The 20,040-nt window shown below is 41.6% G+C and overlaps 1 protein-coding gene across 1 annotated transcript in view; it reads left to right on the top strand.

Annotated features, from left to right (window-relative positions):
* Positions 1 to 891: 891 nt before the first annotated feature.
* The window catches only part of CYSLTR1 (cysteinyl leukotriene receptor 1), a 52,490-nt gene continuing 33,341 nt past the window's right edge, over positions 892 to 20,040 (top strand). Inside the window, exon 1 of the mRNA XM_037821880.1 lies at positions 892 to 1,315. The gene's annotated coding sequence lies outside the window, so the exon portion shown is untranslated. The remainder of the gene's footprint in view (positions 1,316 to 20,040) is intronic.

The following is a 20,040-nucleotide window of genomic DNA, read 5'->3' as shown; positions in this document are numbered from 1 at the left end:
AATTGTGAAATATAACATATGTACAGGACAGTGATAACAAGTAACTAACAAGTAGTTAGGGAGCAAATTTCAAAGAATATTATGGGTTACATTTCCACAATTTCAGTCATTTCCTTATTGTAATATGTAACATATATAAAGAAAGGTGATAACTTTCAAAGTAGGATTCAACAAGTATTTATATAGGTAATTTCAAGGGATATTTTGGGTTACAGTTCCAAAGTTTCAGTTATTTCCTTACTGTAAAATATAATATATATACAGAATGGTGATAACTTTCAAAGTACAATTTGGTAGTTAGCAGATTTCAAAGATTACAGTTCCACCATTTTCAGTTATTTCCTTCTAGCTATTCTAATTCCCTATCTTGTCTGTTGCTTCCCCTTCCTCTCATTTAATCACTTTCTCAATCTTCAGAGATGTCTAGGCTGTGGCCACCCTAACTTGTTCATATTGAAAGCAGCTGTCAACATCATGGGAAAGGGGGCTGCATCTGGTTGATGTTCTTGAAGAGACTAAAACACCCACTTTTAACCCAATGGAAGCAAGTTGTTTTTCTGGATATTTCAGGAAACCAAGTTCAAACTGAGGCAATATTTTCCAGGACATAATGCACCAGAAAAGAAAAAGCTTTTTAGAATGTGGATAGAGCCACTAGTGTCAGCGATGAAGAATAAAAAGAGAGAGAGATGAAATCTGTCTTGACTAAAATCAAGTTTCACATAATACGTTATATTAGCATATACTGGTAGGATTACATTTCTCCACCTACAAATATTCTAACCACCCCCCAGTCATAAAAATTAAAACAAAACCAGAGTACACTCCTCCCTGCTTCCTATGTCAGAGCAGCTGCATGATTTCCTGAGGTTTCTGTTGCTGAAGCCTGGGATAAAAGCTCATTTATACATACCACAATTTGCAAGTCTCCAGTTTCTATTGTTCCTTTCTCCCTTTCCTCCCCTTCCCCCACTTTACACCAGAAAATCCAAACTCAGGCATGCTTTCAACATTTTGGGGACTAATCTGAAAGGGGAAGAAGAATTTGTATATATTGGCTGGCAAATGTGCCCTGCCTTCTACATTCTTGAAAATAGCAGCTACCCACCTTTTCAAAGAAATCTGACTAAAGAGCAGGCACCCTGTGAATGGAGTGCACTTTCAAGACCGTCCAAGGCATCTGGACTCACAGTGCAGCTCACCAAAGAAGGTTAGGTCTCCAAGGGACTGGCAGATTAGATTTACTGAAGACTTGGAGCTTGCTTCTGAGAGTGAACATAAAAGAACCCTAAACTGCCAACCTTGAAGGTAACAGGTAAGAAGATTCAGTATTTCAATGTAAGAACTACAGCAGTATGTAGTAAAATTCTGCTAATTGCAGAAGTTTAGCAAATTCCTGGGAGCTTTGGGATAACTAATCTGCCTTGTTTGCTTTAAGTTAGGCTGCTGGTATGAATTATTTTCTACTTTGTTTCTTGGCCAGAGATTTGATTATATCATTCTGTCAACAAGTATTGCTCAGTGCTTCTGCTAGGGGCTCAATGTGGCAAAATACATGGGAGACGCTCCCCGAACCACCAACCCCTTTGCAATTAAGCCACAAATGTAAGACATATCTTAAAGTCTTATTTTAAGGGCTCAGTACAATTTCTCTAATCTGTAATGGTAGTTTCTTTAAAGATGGAAAAAACGTATATACTGACTGCTAAAAGTAAAGCAAACGGTGAATAGTGACCTGTCATTTTCACAAGGTGTTTGCACATTCGTTAAGCTGCTTAAACCTCTCAACACCCTGTAATGTAGACAATTACTATCCCTGTTTTAAAAATAAGGAAAGAGAGAAGTTATGTAATTTTCACACACAGCAAAGCTAGAAACTGGCGTGTTCTGACTAAAGACTGCAAATAGAAAGCTCTTTCAACTATGAATGGGTAAAAGAAATTTGAAACATATCAGACATAGACTAGGTTTATGCAGAGCCAACAATTCATACATTTTAATCAAAATCTTAGGCCAGGAACATTCTTCTACTTGGCAGTAATGGGTTGGATTCAGTGGTTCCACTTTCCAGAGCTCTGATTGTTTGGGAACATAGAGTAAAATGTGACTAAATGTGGACTCAGGACTGTCTTGTATTTAAAATATATTAACAAAACATATCTCTAGACAATTTTAAATTTAGGGTATCTATTGAAACAAGTCTTAATCATTGCAAAATATTTTTGTTATTATTAATTAGAACTAAAAGCCATCTGTGTTTACATAATAAATGACTTCAAGAACTATATTTACATCCATCCCCTTAATAAAACATTGCTCCCCAGGCTCATAATATTTACATGACAACACCAGCCAATAAGTTCCTGCCAATAAAGTAAATCAGCCTGGGAGCCAGTGAGCCCACTCAGAATGGTGAATGAACTAAAGTTAACAGGTTGATTCTAAGGCTGAATCTAACATTTCAATGGTTTCCTAACATAGAATCATCAATTCTCATTTTCCCTACCTTTTCCCTCCTACCATTAATCAAGCTTTTGATGCATTTAGAATACTATTTATCTAGGTGAAAGTAAGATTCTTCCACAGTGCAGAAAATTATAAATTTACCTTTGCAGTATCATTGACTGCAATATCAGGGAATATTAAAAGGAAGGCACCAATGTTTAAGATACATGCATATTTGATACCATGGAGGATAAGTATAACAATCTCCCATATGACATAGCTCTACCTAGACCTCTTCTTTGATCCAGTATATTTCTTTTATTCCTGTTGAATGATATTAAATTTATTATAACCCAGTTCAAGTGTTAATCAAGCTCAATACTGTATGTGGCACAAAAGTGGCACAAAGTAAGTTAAGATACAGTCCCTGGCCTTGGGAAATTTACAATATTTTGGAGGGTACAAGACTTACACAACATAAAAATAAAAATATGAGACATTAACCCACTGTTATTTTTAATGGCAAAGGAATTCAGAGAAGATAGCAGAGGGTTGGGCTGAATCAAAAAGACTTCACAAAGAAGACAAAATGAGATAGGCCTAAAAATATATCTAAGATTTGGAATCATTCTGAGCAAGCTTGCCCTGCACATAGTAAGTGGTCTATATATATTGCCTGAATTCAATTCTAGTAATGGAAATGATATCAGAAAATTTATTGCAGCAGGAGTGAACTTGGCACCTGCAGGGTGCATTGAGGAGCTTTATCTGTCTAGGGTAAAGGGGTTGGGTTGGAGGGTAACAAAAAATAAATTTGAACAGAAATTTAAGACCTCATTATTAAAGGCATTGAATTCCAAGAACTTTTTAATGGGCAATCATATCATCAAACTTTGAATCAGTAAGAACATGATCAGTTTTGAATAGATGAATCTGGCAGAGGTTCATAGACTTGACTATATTCAGGGAAAATTGAAGGTGAGGAGACCACTCGTAAGAAATAAATTAATGAGACTCTAAACTAGGTTTGTAGCAATGGAAATGGAATGGAGAGAAACTCCAGAGACGTTTAAAGGAAGAAAAGATGAAAGTTGATGAGTGATTAGACACAGACAATATAGGAAGGGAATGAGTTAAAGCTTCCTCTGAAATTTTGCACCTTGTGGGACCTGGCAGTGGTGTTACTATTCCAAGTAGAAATGTCTGACAGATGGTTGAAAATAATGGCCCTCAATGTGAGTGATGGGTAAGAAATGGAAGCAGAAGTTAAATGTGGGGAGTGTATTATTCAAGGCTGTAAGAATGGCTCAGCTTAGAGAAAGCAAATCTAAAAGGAGATGACCAGGGACTGAAACTTGGACAGTGCTTACACTTTGAAAAAGGATCCAAAGAAATAAGAACCACAGAAAAGTAATTATTCTCCAAAAAGGATAATAAGAGTCTTGAGGAAAGGTACTTGGTTTGACTGTTATTTTTTTAATCCTCCCTCTCTAGCAATACCTAACATAGTGCTTCATAGACACCATGAACAATCAATAAATGTTAAGCAATTCTAACAAACATGGGGAATTTTCGCTCCAAGCTATCTCCCCAAGAACTCTTTGTAAACTAACAGTGGATGTACTCTAAACTACCCTGCTACATGAATTTCAATGGGAAGGAAACCAGGCCCTAAAAATTGAGAGTTCACTCTTGCTTTGCCTTTAATCAGCTATGTGTTCTCTAGCAAGTTACTGAGTATCAGTGTTTCTTGGTTTCCTCATGTATCAAATGTAGTAATAGGCTGACAGGCATATTTTTAAGATTTTTTTAAGCAATATATGAAAGCAACTTGAAAATACAAACAACTACCTGAAAGTATTTTGTCTAAAGCCCATTTCAGGAGGATGAGACACAAAATGAAACTGATTGCATGAGGAGGAAGTAGAGCCAGTACTTTCTGCTTCCTGTACAACCGGTCTAGGCTAGGGGCCTCAGTCTCAGTCTCAGAGATTGCATCCTACTTCTAGGGCCAGTCAATAGGATCCAGCTCTCTGGTTACCACCAGCTCTACAATACCTGTGCAAGCCTCAATGTGAAGTCTCAAAGAAAGAAAATATAAGTAGTACTTAAGAAGCATTTATGTAAAAATATCATCCACATTTTTAAATTAACTGTTATTTCAAGTAAGCCCATTGATTCTTAGGATTAAGGGCTGAAGATCAAAATAATTATTTGCCCCAAGTTCTGAATGTAACACAATATTCCACTGCTCTGTCATGAAACCACTTACCCAACCACAGATTTGGTTGTAATACAAATCATGCTCACAAAATATATAGGTCTGCAGTGCTTGTGTCTCTCCCTAAAACACAAAGACCTAAAATAATTTTTAGCCCTCACCCCAGTGATATGTGGGTTTCATGGATATCTACATGGTATGATTTGAGGGCCAGTAAGAAACAGGCTCAAACAGGCATGAGCAAACTCCTGGAAGATAGATTCACACCACTCAATCCTACAAAAGAGATGTATTTGTAAGTAAGAATCCAAATTTTTTATTTGCTGTGAGGAAACACAATTGCTAAGAATTCTGATAGATATAGCAGTGCTGTCACATCCTTGTCCCTATAGAAAAGGCAATAAAAGAAGTCACTTAGCCTGATTGGATAAATCCAGATTTCTTAGGTCAATTAATATATCTTACAATCCTGGTGCTATAACACCTTGAACTGGCAATTATTTTAATTAAGAATTTTTCATGACTTGGTAGAGAAGGTCCCTGATTAAACATAATTGTGCTCCACAGAACTCTTTTTATCCTGCTTTCTTATTCTATCCCATAACACCCCATCCCATCATGATTCCTCTCTTCTTTGTGCCCCACCAGTTCTTCTTCTGGAGGGGTGGGTACATATGGGAGAAAAGAGAAAGAAAAATCTTGAAAAGTTTGGGAGAAGTTGGCAGTGAAGAGGTGTTGGTAGAAAATAAAGGGAATGAGACAAAACAGAAGAGTAAACATAGATGCTTGTGGACTTAAACACAGATTTGATTTTCCTTCTGATGAATAAAACGTTATCATCTTATTTGGAGTGCTTGAAAAATCAGTATATCCCAGATATTTGAGCTCCTATTTAAATGTAAGTGAAGGAAAAGAAAAAGGAGCTGAGATCTAGACTCAGAGTCCTCTAGCACATTCAGACTTTCTTTTATTTTTATCCATCCCTTTTCCTTAAAAAAGAAAGAAAAATCCAGTTTGGAATCACATTTTGATATATCTATCATATAAGACTTTTTAAGATTTCTCATCTATTTCAAATTAACAGTCTGTGTTTTACAACTCTGTGTTGTCATGGATTTAACATGCTAATTGTAATTGAGCTAACAATAGCAACACTGAAACATCTCTGAAGTTCCTTACATACATATTCCAAAGTTCCTAGGTGGTCTCCAGGTCCCAGCAGATATTAAAAGCATCTTTTCATTATAAAGTGTTTACCTTTAATGTTTAATCTGAATTTGGATTCTTAAGACAAAAGACCTTCAACAAAAAGCAATCTCCTAGAGAACAATTATCTTGTTTCCAAGATCCAGGCATCTAAATACCAGGAAGTTAGATGCAAGTCTCAGAATCAACTGTGAGCAATAGCCTCAAAACTTGGGGGATCTCAAGTTGCTAGTAACTAGGTAGAGACTTATACAGGCAACCTTTGAAGAAGGTAGACCAGTCTAGTTAATGCTTTTTACAAATTTCAAAAGTATGTGGGCTACCTGTAACAAATTTTTATCATCCAGCCTTAAGGAGGAACCATCATCCCACCATGCACCCCCACCCACTCACACTCATGCACTCCTCAAGACTCTATTGCCTTTTCATGACTCACATTTCCTTTCAGGTCTGGTCTTATGAATCACTTTAATCAGATCACACAGGATAAAAACATGTGTGGTGCAATAATATGGAAGGGGGCTTACTGTATCATTAGCCCTGAATGCCACAGCCCAAGTTAAATTTTGGGGGCTTGACAGTGTACTGTGTTTAGAGTCCAACTGTCTGACAACAGAGTTGCCTGATTTTGATGGATATTATGCTCTCCCTTTAAGGTTTAATAAGCTACTGCAGAAGAAACATTTGAGAGCTGTCAGCAATGCAATATCAGTTACCCTAAAGTTTTTAATACCAGTGAGAATTCTGCTAAGCATATCCATAAAAATGCCAAGAAAGCTACGTATTGTGATGACAGGGCTACAGTGGTACCAGTGCATCTTTCTACACCCCCTCCAATATATTTTGTCATCATGGCAGAAAGCCGCTGGGGTCATTAGTACAAGCCTGGTTGTTTATAGATTAAATTTCCATGGAGGATGGGTAGCTTTGCTCCAGTCAGTCAATAACCAATCACTCAACAAACATCTATTGTGTATTTTTCTATGTGCAAAACACTGAGATGGGCTAGGATTTGGAGTCAGAGGGCCTAAGATAAAAAAGCTGTATTTCTTCTCTCCTGACCAAGGTGAGTTCACAATCTACCTAGACAGACAAGTTTCCTATACATTAAAAGATACAATACAAGGTAGTAGACACTGGGTGCCATGGTATTGTAAGAGACAATAAACATATACAAGTTCAAAGAAGAGATGAGGGTGGAATAGAGTGGTCAGAGTATGTATCAGGAAGTGGGACCCGAGGTAAACCTAGTTTGGGAATGAAAGAGAATTTTTTGATTTACATTTGTATAGTGCTTTGCCATTTATATAACATTCATATTTTCTCCTATTTATTAATGAATCCATTCAGCAAACATTAGTGAGCATCTGCAAGGAAAAGGTTAATACAATATTCACCCTAACCTCCTTGAGCTCAGACTTAAAGAAAAACTTTTTTCATTTGACAATAATAAGATACATGGAGAGGAGGAAAGAGTACATGGAGGAGTTGATCAAATAAAAGTGGGGCCCCACTAAGCTACACCCTCATAAAATCTTGCCACTGCTCAGCGGAAGTGGAGGAAATATCTGCCTTCTAAGGCTGAGCCCTGAGTTTCAGCCTCCCCCACTTCCTTTTCTGCTTTGGCTCTACCCTCACCACCCTACCACTGTTGGCAGTCCTCCAGCACACACAGACTATCTGTTTCATAGTTTCTAGCATTTACTAGAAAGGTGAAGGAAGTCTTGGGGTGGCATTCAACTTAATAGAATCATAAACTACATCCAGATACTGATTTAATCTTTCAGTATTTCCTGATGGCTCAATTCATAAACATCTATAATCAGTCTCACACAGACCATATATTCAGAGAATCTTTTGGTCTTTAGATTCTCATCAGTCTAGGCCACTTTCTCACTCCTACCGCACTACTTCTGCCTTCTTTTTTGTTTTAAAGCACTTGCATTCCCTTCCTGCTTGAATGTGTAGATTTGGTCTCCCCCACCCCCTTTCCTTTCTTCTGTAGAAATTTGTAAAATGTTCACCTACAAATCATGGTCTTCTGCACTCTTTAATTTTTCAGGTTTCTTTTCAATAGACTTTATCCTCTTAGAGGTATCCACATTTCATTTCCCCACTTTACACCATTATCTAGATTTCTGCCTAATAGCATCTACATTTTCACAACAAAAGTATGCTCTTCCCTCCACTCACTAGACACTCACCTTGGCAAGTCAAACACTCCATTACTCAAAAGCACTTAATACCACATAGTAACTCTTCCAAAGTCACCCAATTAGGAGAAAAAGAGAGCAAAAATGAATAAAGCACACTCACTGCCATTAATGGGCTCACCATCTAAATGAGTGAGACAGGCAGGTAAGCAAAAAGAGTAAATACAGCACTGTGATAAAAAATATAATAAAACGTTGCACATGAAAGCATTCAGAGAGAATGACAACTTCAACTTGAATTTTGAAGTTTAAATAGAAATTTGCAAGGTATAACTCCTTGACCATGTAAATATGAAAGAGAAAGCATAGTTTGAGTATCTGTGATAAGCAAGGTGTGATGAGATGAGGGCTCTGAACTAAATTGAAGGGAGACAAAGGGACAGCAGATGTTATAAAAGAAGAACAAACAGAATGTAGAATTCACATGTTAGGGATAAGGTAAATGTGGGGTGGAGTCAAACACAAACGCAAGGTTCCATGCCAGTTTGGAACTTGCCATGACTGGAAGACTATTAGTATCAATGAAAAAAGCAGGAAAGTCAGTGCCCAAAAGAAGTTGATTTGGGAAAGATGATATATTTGTCTCTAAACATGTTGAAATTGAGAAAGCCAGTTATCTAAGAAATCTAACAGTCAGTTGAATGAGAGACTAAAATTCAGGTGAGTCATTTGTGCCTGGGACATTTGAGCCATCCATACAAAAGTCATATTTTTAAATCAAAAGAGTAAAAACTTCTCCAAGGAAAGAGAGAAGCAGAGAACTGAGGACCAAACATTGGCATCTCACAGATCTGACCCGCACTGACATTAAAAGCTGTCAGGCAGTCAGCTTGAGGGAGGATTGTGGGAAGATGGCAGGGTAGGGAGTTCCAACACTCAGTCCTTCAACCAAAACAGCTATTGAACAAGCAGAAACTGTCTGAAACAACTATATTGAAAGTCCAGAGGCCAGAATAACACTGTACAGCATCCAGGGAAGAGTAGGAGGAAGAGGTTGCTAAGTTATGGTAAAGAACAGTAAATTGCTTTCACAGTGTAGCAGCTAATAGCATCCATTCCTCTCTCCATGACAGGTCACGATAGGGTCCAGTCCCTGGATAGTTCTCTGGTGACAGAAAGGAATATAAAAATCCTCTTCCCAAAGAAGAGAGGTGGGCACAGCAGATCACTGATCATGGCTTTTGATTAGCAAATTTGGATCCCTGGTTACCTGGCTCTGATAGCAGGCATTGTTTCAACCCATGTCTGTGGGGCAGTAGTGGTGGATACTTAAAGACACTGTGCTTCCTCAGAGTTGCAGGAGACAGTTACCTGAAGGGCTGCATTTGCTGAGCAGGACAGGAGAGTACAGCTGTGGGGATACATCAGAGAGGCTCTTGGCACCCATTCAGATCCCCACCAGGACACTTTGGAGCCAGTCTGTACCCCTTCTTGGGTCCCTGGCCCTGTTTTGCCTGGGAAGGACTAGCTTGAGAAAGACCTATGCATTGCGCTTTCCTCTCAGAATTTACCAACCAGGCAAAAAAAAAAAAAAGCTTGAGACAATAAAAGTCGTATAAAAACTATAGAGGCAGACAGCCTTGGACAAAAGCCTGACAGTTTCAAATACCTGGAAGAGGTAGGTCTATTTCCTGGGAAACAGAGGGGACAATTAAATTTCTGTAAACAAGGCAACACCAAAAAATTAACAAGCAGAAGCCCAGGACAATATAAGGGCACAGAAAGACAGGAAAAACCCTGCACACTGCAGTTACCTTGAGCAGACCTTCCTGATAGGAGGACTGCAGCTCAAGAAAATCTCTGTCTTAATACCAACTGGTTACAAAATCAAGAAACAGACATCTCAGGGAAGAAATCCCAGAGTTAACATGTTAAAATATTGAAATGTACAGTGTGCAACAAGAGTACAAGACAAACAAAGAATTGGAAACAATGCCCCATCCAAAGGAAGAGGATAAAAATCCAAAAAACACCAATGAAGAAGATAAGAATGTGGACATACCAAACAAAATCTTTTAAAAAACAATCTTAAAAATGCTCAAGGGAGGGGAGGGGCAAGATGGCGGCATAGAGAGGAGTGGAAGCTAAGTAGTCCCCCTGGAACAACTACAAAAAAACAGAAACAACTAGTAAATAATCCAGAATAACTGCAGGGGGACAAACAAGACCATCCACTCATCATACACCAACCTGAATTGGGAGGAATGCCCAAGAACACAGCATAAAATCTGTAAGTAAAACCTGCGGAATCAAGTCATGGGACACCCTCCCCCATAGCCCAAGCTGCAAAGCCTCATGGTGCCAGAGAGAAGCTCTCTCCCAGCAAGTGAATATAGCTCAGCTGAGCTCCAACTGGGGTTTTAAGTAGCGAGTGTGAACTGCTCACTACAGGTACGCATCCCCAAAAAACAGACAGAGGCTTTGGGTGATGACTGACCTGGGAAAGCCGGAGGGTTGCCTTGGACTGGGTCTGAAGGGGACTATCTGTTTCTTTTTTGGCTCAGTGGAGAAAGCCCCAGTCATTTTCAGTTTCCAGGGCTCTGAAGTGGAGAAGGGTGGAGACAGCACAAGCAGAGAGAGAGACCATTGAAATGCTAATGACCTCTACCTGGGAGCTCTGTCTTCTCTAGGAGGAAAGGGGTGGGGCCCTTTCCACTCAGAACCAGACCCCAGAGCCTGGGGGAACAAGGCCATACCTCCTCACACCAGTCAAGAATTATAGGCTAACAGGCATCACCTGCTGGGCGGAAAAGCACAGTGACCTGAGGCATCAAAGGGTGGAGCAATTTTCTAAGACACACCCACAGGGAAACCAGATACTGAATATTTCTTCCCTCTGGGACCTGAGCCTGTTCTGGTCTGCGAAAACCTGATTTGGATAACCGAGGAAACCATGCCTAGACAACAGAAAATTACAACCTACACTAAGAAAAACAAAGTTATGGCCCAGTCAAAGGAACAAATATACACTTCAACTGAGATACAGGAATTTAAACAACTAATGCTAAATCAAATCAAAAAGTTTAGAGAAGATATTGCAAAAGAGATAGAGGCTGTAAAGGAAGCACTGGGCATGTATATGGCAGAAATCAAAAGTTCAAAAAAACAACTAGTAGAATCTATGGAAATGAAAGGCACAACACAAGAGATGAAAGACACAGTGGAAACATACAACAGCAGATCTCAAGAGGCAGAAGAAGACACTCAGGAACTGGAGAACAAAACACCTGAAAGCCTACATGCAAAGGAGCAGATGGAGAAAAGAATGAAAAAATATGAGCAACATCTCCGGAAACTCAAGGATGAAACAAAGTACAATAATGTACGTATCATTGGTGTCCCAGAAGGAGAAGAGAAGGGAAAGGGGGCAGAAGCAATAATAGAGGAAATAATTAATGAAAATTTCCCATCTCTTATGAAAGACATAAAATTACAGATCCAAGAAGTGCAGCGTACTCCAAACAGAAGAGATATGAATAGACCTACGCCAAGACACTTAATAATCAGATTATCAAATGTCAAAGACAGAGAGAATCCTGAAAGCAGCAAGAGAAAAGCGATCCATTACATACAAAGGAAGCTTAATAAGACTATGTGCGGATCTCTCAGCAGAAACCATGGAGGCAAGAAGGAAGTGGTGTGATATATTTAAGATACTGAAAGAGGAAAACCGCCAACCAAGAATCCTGTATCCAGCAAAGCTGTCCTTCGAATATGAGGGAGAGCTCAAAATATTTTCTGACAAACAGACAATGAGAGACTTTGTGAACAAGACACCTGTCCTACAGGAAATACTAAAGGGAGCACTACAGGGTGATAGAATACAGGAGTGCGTGGTTTGGAACACAATTTGGGGAGATGGTAGCACAACAATGTAAGTACACTGAACAAAGGTAACTATGAATACGGTTGAGAGAGGAAGGTGGGGAGCATGTGAGACACCACAAGAAAGGAGGAAAGATAAAGACTGGGACTGTGTAACTTGGTGAAATCTAGAGTATTCAACAATTGTGATAAAATGTACAAATATGTTCTTTTACGAGGGAGAACAAGCAAATGTCTACCTTGCAAGGTGTTAAAAATGGGGAGGCACTGGGGGAGGGATGCAATCAGCATAAACTAGAGACTGTAACTAATAAAAAAAAATGCTCAAGGGTATGAAGGAAAATACAGAGAAAGAAATAAATGATATCAAAAAAGCAATGAATGAGCAATATGAGAAATTTAGGAAAGATTTGAAATTTAAAAAAAGGAATCATTACCACAGTAACTGAAATGAAAAATTCCCAGCAGGATTTCAAGAGCAGATTGGAACTGGCTGAAGAAAGAATCTCTGAAATTGAAGACAAGACACTTGAAATGAGTCAAGCTGAGGAGGAGAAAGAAAAAAGAAATATTAAAAGTGAAAGTAGCCTAAGACACCACTGGGTCACCAACCAAGCATAGCAATATATGCATTATGGGAGTCCCAGAAGGAGAAGAAAAAGAAAAGGGGGCAGAAAGAATATTCAAAGAAATAATGACAGAGAACTTCCAAAACTTAGCAAAAGACCCCATCATACATTGATCACATTATCAAATGCAAAGGACAGGGAGAGAGAGAGTTGGAAAGTTGCAAGACAAAAACAATGTGCTGCATACAAGAGAGTCCCAATTAGACTGGGTGCTGATTTCTCATCAGAAACCATGGAGGCAAGAAGGCAGAGGGTTGAAATACTTAAAGTGCTGAAAGAAAACAACTGCCAGCCAAAAATTTATCCCCAGCAAGACTTTCTTTCAAAATGATGGAGAAATTAAGATATTCTCAGAAGAACAAAAGCTGAGGGAGAAAATCACCACTAGACCTGCCCAACATGCAATGCTAAAGGGAATTCTTCAAACTGAAAGGAAAGGATACTAGACAGGGGTTCAAAGCAGCATAAAGAAATGAAGACCAGCAGTAAAATTAACCATTTAGGTAATTATAAATGCCAGTATTATTGTAGTTATTGCTTGGTATGTAACTCCACTTCTTACTTCCCACTGGTGCTAAAACACAAATGCATAAAAAGTAATGATAACTCTACATTTTTAGACATACAATGTACAAAGATATAAGTGATAAGTGCAAAAAATAGGTGGAGGACAGAGGGATATAGGGAAAGTATATGTGCTTGCTATTGAAGTTAAATTGGTATCAATTCAAATGTGATTGCTATATATTTAGGATGTTAAATTTTAACCCCATAGTAACCAGAAAGAAAATAGATGGAAACTATACCCAGGTAGAAATGGGAAGGTACTCAATATGGTATAACACAAGAAATCAAATAAATATATAAAAGTAGGTATAAATGGAAATAAGGGATAAAAAAGGTGTGATTTACAAAGGCTAAATAGTAAAAAGGCAGAGGAAAGTCATTCATTAATAGTAGTGACTTTAAATTTAAGTGCATGAAACACTCCAGTCAAAAGGCAGAGATTGGCAGAATGAATAAAAACATATGAACCTACTATATGATCTCTGTAAGAGACTCACCTTAAATTCAAAGATACAAGTAGGCTGAGGGCGAAAGGATGGAAAAAATATATACCATGCAATTAATAACCACAAAAGAGATGGGGTTGGCTATACTAATATCAGATAAAGTAGACAATAAGTTAAAAATATTTACAAGGGACAAAGATGGTCACAAAATACTGATAACAGGGGAAATTCAACAGGAAGATGTAATAATTATAAATATACATGCACCTAACAGCACCAACATATATGAGGCAAATACTGAGATAATTGAATAGAAAAAAATGACAGTTCTACATTAGTATTAGGAGACTTTAATACACCATTCTCAAAATGGATAGGACATCTGGTCAGAAGATTAATAAGGAAGTACAAGAGTTGAATGATACTCTAAACCAACTAGACCTAACAGACATATATAGAACACTTCACCCAACAAAACAGAATACACTCTTTTCTCAAGTGCTCAGGGATCATTCTCCATGAGAGACTATACGTTGGGTCACAAAACAAGTCTCAATGAATTCAAAAATATTGAAATCATAGAATGTATATTCTCCAACCAGAACAGAATAAAGTTAGAGACCAATAACAGAGGGAGAAAGGGGAAAATCACAAATATGTGGAAAGTAAACAGCATACTCTTAAACACTGAATGGGTTAAAAAGGAAATCTGAAGGGAAATTAGGAAATAACTTAAGGCAAATGGAAATGAAAATATAACAAAACTTATGGTATGCATTGAAGTCAGGGCTGATAGGGAAATTTATAGCTCTTTATGCTTACATTAAAAAAGAAGACAGACTTCAAGTCACAGACCTAACCTCAAAACTGGAAGAGCTAGAAAAAGAAGAGCAAACTAAACCCAAAGCCATAGAAGGAAGAAAATAACAAAGATTAGAACAAAGATAAATGAAACAGTAAACAGAAAATAATAGAGAGGAACAAGAAAACCAGTAGATGGTTCTTTGAAATGACCAATAAAATTGAGAAAACTTTAGCTAGACTGACACAGAAAAGAAAACAAAGAGAAGATTCAAATGATGAAAAGAAATGAAAATGGTGAAATTATTATCAACTGCACTAAAATAAAAAGTCCCCCTCAGGGACGTGGCTCAGCAGGCATGGAACACATGTGTGCACACGTAAGGGCTGGCAGCCTCAGCAATCTGAAATAGTCTGCTCAGCTCCAGCCTCCAGTACCCAACAATGAGCCCATCCTGTCTTCCAGAAGGCATAGTGTGGGTGGGGGGCAAGGGGCAGAAATAGTGCCTTCTTTCTATATCTCCCTGGGCCTGCCTTAAAAAACAGACAAAGAAAAACCCGCATGAGATGGGTCTGAAGAGGGCTGGGTTGGAGTCCTCTCCCCTTCTAGAACCTAAGCATCTGCGCCTGCCCCACCTCACCTGCCTTTAGGTTCCCCTCAGCTTACAGCTAAAGGAGGGAAGAAGAATGAACTTAGCCTAAGGCATTTTTGCATTTTTCTCAATTCTGGTTTCCACCTTTCCGGAAATGTGGCACCTTTCCCCCACCCCCTGAGTCCCTCAGACTTTTGTCTTCCCCTAAAATCTGAAGTCTCTGGGGTAGAGAGGAGTAAGAGCCAGAGCAGGGAAAGGTCAGGAGACCAAATTCAGAACCATTTTTTCCTCTTCCCTCCCATCTCCACTACAATCTTCCTACCCACCTCTCCTCTGGTGCAAGCATTAAGATGTTGGCCATGTCTGGTGGTGAGAATGGAGGGGCTGATTAATAAGATCAGTAGCACCATGACCCTAAAGCCCTCCTGAATCCCACTGACAGTGAGCTGTCGCCCGGCCGGCCGGGGCTAGTTGATGGAGGGGGACTTAGATGTCGCTCCCGGGTGGCTGGGCAGGGCCGCTGCCTGCAGCTCAGCCTGGGGAGCAGAGGCGAAACCCCGCTCTGCCAACTACTCCTCCACAAGCATGCCTTATCCCTTTTGGGGACCCCCTGAATCTTTGATCAGCCTTCCCTTGCTGTGATTATTGCACCATCCTCCATTAGCCAGTAGGCAAAGTAGGAAGGTTAGGGGACCCTAACTGGTTTAGGGGATCCCTTCCCACCCCCCAGCCCAGATGTCTGAGGGGATGGTGGCTAGGGTCCTCCCTGGACCGGAATGACCACTCACCCGGCTTCTGTGAGGAAGACAGACCACGGCCGTGGCCCCTGCAGCTGGACTGCCTCTCTCCCCTCAGCTCCTAGCCTCTTGTGGAGTGGAGGATGCAGCTCTGATGACGTAGCATCTGTCTATCCATTCAGGAATTTCACTTGCCTCTCTTTCTTTCTCTTGCTGCTCTCTCTGGAAAGGCAGCAAAAAGGGGGTGCTGCCCCTGTCTGGAGACACCACCACCACCAAAATAATAGCCCACTCTGATGACGCTTCCTCCTTCCTCTAGTGCCTGCGTGGGAAGGGGTCTTTGTCATCTCCACCCCGTTTCCCACCTCTCCTGACCGCCTTTTCTAACCTGAGGCAGGAAGAAGGGGGGGCGGGGCTCGGGGAAGCTATTGTTCCTCCAGGTCAGTGACCCCCAACCCCCATGCCCAAAGGAAGCAAGAGAAAGGGTGGGACAGAAATAGAGGAGGCTTTTCCTCCTGTCCCCAGTCTCCTTCGAGTTCTAATTCACTTTCAAACTTGAGCGAGTGGTTAAATGATGTGTGCATCTAGGGTGGGGAGTGGAGTTGATAAGAGGGGTGATAGAACGAGGACCTAGTTTACCATTTGGAAGCTCAGGGTGTTCCGGTCCCTTCTTCTCAAACCTCCCCCAAACTCCCATCTCTGTCAGCCTGGCTAATCATAAATCCGGATCTCAGTTGTGAAGGAGAAAGAAACAATTGGAAGACGAAGGCTGAGAGCTGGGGGTGGGGGCAGGTGTGTGTGGGGGTGATGGAGGCTAGCACCTGGAAGTCTAGACGAGAGAGAGGAGGGGTGGGACCACAGATTCAAAGTGGGAGATAAATTATCTTGTTCTTAGAGGAGGAAGAGCGATTTGGGGGTTGGTTTCCAGGGCTGGGGTCCCGATATTTGGTGGAAGCTGAGCCCCCCCCCCCGGAAAGGTACAATGGCCGGCTCTCTCGCCCTCACCCTCGGCCCCTCCCTTTTTCTCCCTCCCACTCTTCCCCGCCTGCATGGGAACTCAGCCTAAGCTTGACGTGACAGACAGCAGGCCTGCATGCTAATGAAGTTTGTCTCAAGTTCATTGTCAAAGCCCCGCCTTCCCCACAGACCCCTCCCCTCCTCTCTCATACACAAATCTCTCTCCAACTTTTGTCCCACAGACCTGGAGGCCTCTTGAGTCTCTGCCTGGTCCCCTCTCTCCCCCTCCTCCTCTGCTTTCAGTCTCCCCTCTTCTCATCACCTCCCTCTGCTGGGGGGTGGGGGGCTCTCCTCCTTGGCGCCTTACCAGCCACCTTCGGGCCCAGCCACCCCCGAGCTCCGAATGAGGTATTCTGAGGGCTAAGGTCTGAGTTCATATACCTGGTCCTGCTTTCCCCACCCTAAAGTAGGGAGGCTTTGGGGATGTGGGGGAAGGCATCAGACACCCTGCATTCAAGGTTCCCTGCTTCCCAGTTCTCCGCCCTGTCCCGGCCCAGGCCCAGGCCCCCCTTTCCAGCTCAGCTTGCCCCTTCCCCCATTCCTCCCATTATGATTATTTTGCTCTCCCCTTGATTACATCTGCTTCACTAGCTCAGAAATAAAGATCCTTTGAGACTAATTTTGCCCCACTCCCCAGCTCCCCACCCCTTCCTTCCTCCCTCTCCCCTAGACCCGGCTCCTGTTAGCTCCTTTCTCATCGGCTGGAAGACACTGAGCTCCTTGTCTAGGGAGTTGGGGGTTGGTGGAGGGGGTGCCAGCGAATTGGGAGGGGGTCTCTCCAGCTCTGGGACGTGTCCAGCAATCCAAACCTGCCCTTTTGTTCCAACAAATCTCTTCATACTGCCACCACCCACTGGAGTCTGCCTTTCTCCCAGGAACCATAGGATGGGGGAGGAAGGGGACGAGGACCCTGAACTCACTCCACCCCTTAATTCCAGGAAAAGAAGGGAGGGGGAGAAAAGGGAAAAAAAATTTAAATCCCCCCTCATTAGCCAGAAAGGAAGCAAAAAAGGATAATTATAATTAAAAGCAGACAGCTGGGGAGGCGGGGCAAGATGGCAGACTGGTGAGCTGTATGTTTTAGTTACTCCTCCAGGAAAATAGGTAAAAAGCCAGGAACTGCGTGGACTGGACACCACAGAGCAATCTGTCTTTGGGCATACTTCATACAACACTCATGAAAACGTGGAACTGCTGAGATCACCGAAATCTGTAAGTTTTTGCGGCCAGGGGACCCGCGCCCCTCCCTGCCAGGCTCAGTCCCGGGGGAGGAGGGGCTGTCAGCTCCAGGAAGGAGAAGGGAGAATTGCAGTGGCTGCTCTCATCGGAAACTCATTCTACTGATTCAAACTCCAACCATAGATAGACTGAGGCCAGACACCAGAGACTCTGAGAGCAGCCAGCCCAGCAGAGAGGAGACGGGCATAGAAGGAAAACAACACGAGAAGCTCCAAAGTAAAAGCAGAGGATTTTTGGAGTTCTGGTGAACACAGAAAGGGGAAGGGCGGAGATCAGGCCTTGAGGCGCATATGCAAATCCCGAAGCAAGGCTGATCTCTCTGCCCAGGGCACCTTTCCTTAATGGCCCTGGTTGCTTTGTCTATTAGCATTTCAATAACCCATTAGATCTCTGAGGAGGGCCGTTTTTTTTTTTTAAATCCTTTTTGCTTTTTCTAAAACAATTACTCTAAGAAGCTCAATACAGAAAGCTTCAAAGAATTGAAATTTGGGCACGTCAAGTCAAGAGCAGAACTAAGAGAGCTCTGAGACAAAAGGCAATAATCCAGTGGCTGAGAAAATTCACTAAACAACACAACTTCCCAAGAAAAGGGGGGTGTCCGCTCACAGCCACCATCCTGGTGGACAGGAAACACTCCTGCCCATCGCCAGCCCCATAGCCCAGAGCTGCCCCAGACAACCCAGTGTGACGGAAGTGCTTCAAATAACAGGCACACACCACAAAACTGGGCGTGGACATTAGCCTTTCCTGCAACCTCAGCTGAAAGTCCCAGAGCTGGGAAGGGGGAGCAGTGTGAATTAACAGAGCCCCATTCAGCCATCATTTGAGCAGACTGGGAGCCTCCCAACACAGCCCAGCAGCCCAGAACTGCCCTGGGGGGACGGCACTCACCTGTGACATAGCACAGTCATCCCTCAACAGAGGACCCGGGGTGCACAGCCTGGAAGAGGGGCCCACTTGCAAGTCTCAGGAGCCATACGCCAATACCAAAGACTTGTGGGTCAGTGGCAGAGACAACTGTGGCAGGACTGAACTGAAGGATTAGACTATTGCAGTAGCTTTAAAACTCTAGGATCATCAGGGAGATTTGATTGTTAGGGCCACCCCCCCCTCCCCGACTGCCCAGAAACACGCCCCACATACAGGGCAGGCAACACCAACTACACACGCAAGCTTGGGACACCAATTGGGCCCCACAAGACTCACTCCCCCACTCACCAAAAAGGCTAAGCAGGGGAGATCTGGCTTGTGGAGAACAGGTGGCTCGTGGACGCCACCTGCTGGTTAGTTAGAGAAAGTGTACTCCACGAAGCTATAGATCTGATAAATTAGAGATAAGGACTTCAACTGGTCTACAAACCCTAAAAGAACCCTATCAAGGACAGCAAATGCCACGAGGCCAAAAACAACAGAAAATTGTAAAGCATATGAAAAAACCAGACGATATGGATAACCCAAGCCCAAGCACCCAAATCAAAAGACCAGAAGAGACACACCTAGAGCAGCTACTCAAAGAACTAAAGATGAACAATGAGACCCTAGTACGGGATATGAAGGAAATCAAGAAGACCCTAGAAGAGCATAAAGAAGACATTGCAAGACTAAATAAAAAAATGGATGATCTTATGGAAATTAAAGAAACTGTTGACCAAATTAAAAAGATTCTGGACACTCATAGTACAAGACTAGAGGAAGTTGAACAACGAATCAGTGACCTGGAAGATGACAGAATGGAAAATGAAAGCATAAAAGAAAGAATGGGGAAAAAAATTGAAAAACTCGAAATGGACCTCAGGGATATGATAGATAATATGAAACGTCCGAATATAAGACTCATTGGTGTCCCAGAAGGGGAAGAAAAGGGTAAAGGTCTAGGAAGAGTATTCAAAGAAATTGTTGGGGAAAACTTCCCAAATCTTCTAAACAACATAAATACACAAATCATAAATGCTCAGCGAACTCCAAATAGAATAAATCCAAAAAAACCCACTCCGAGACACATACTGATCACACTGTCAAACATAGAAGAGAAGGAGCAAGTTCTGAAAGCAGCAAGAGAAAAGCAATTCACCACATACAAAGGAAACAGCATAAGACTAAG

The sequence above is a fragment of the Choloepus didactylus genome, chromosome X (assembly GCF_015220235.1).
Source record: "Choloepus didactylus isolate mChoDid1 chromosome X, mChoDid1.pri, whole genome shotgun sequence".
NCBI classification, from domain to species: Eukaryota; Metazoa; Chordata; class Mammalia; order Pilosa; family Megalonychidae; genus Choloepus; species Choloepus didactylus.
Note: the sequence above shows the minus strand (reverse complement) of the source record. Positions and strands in the feature narration are given on the sequence as shown.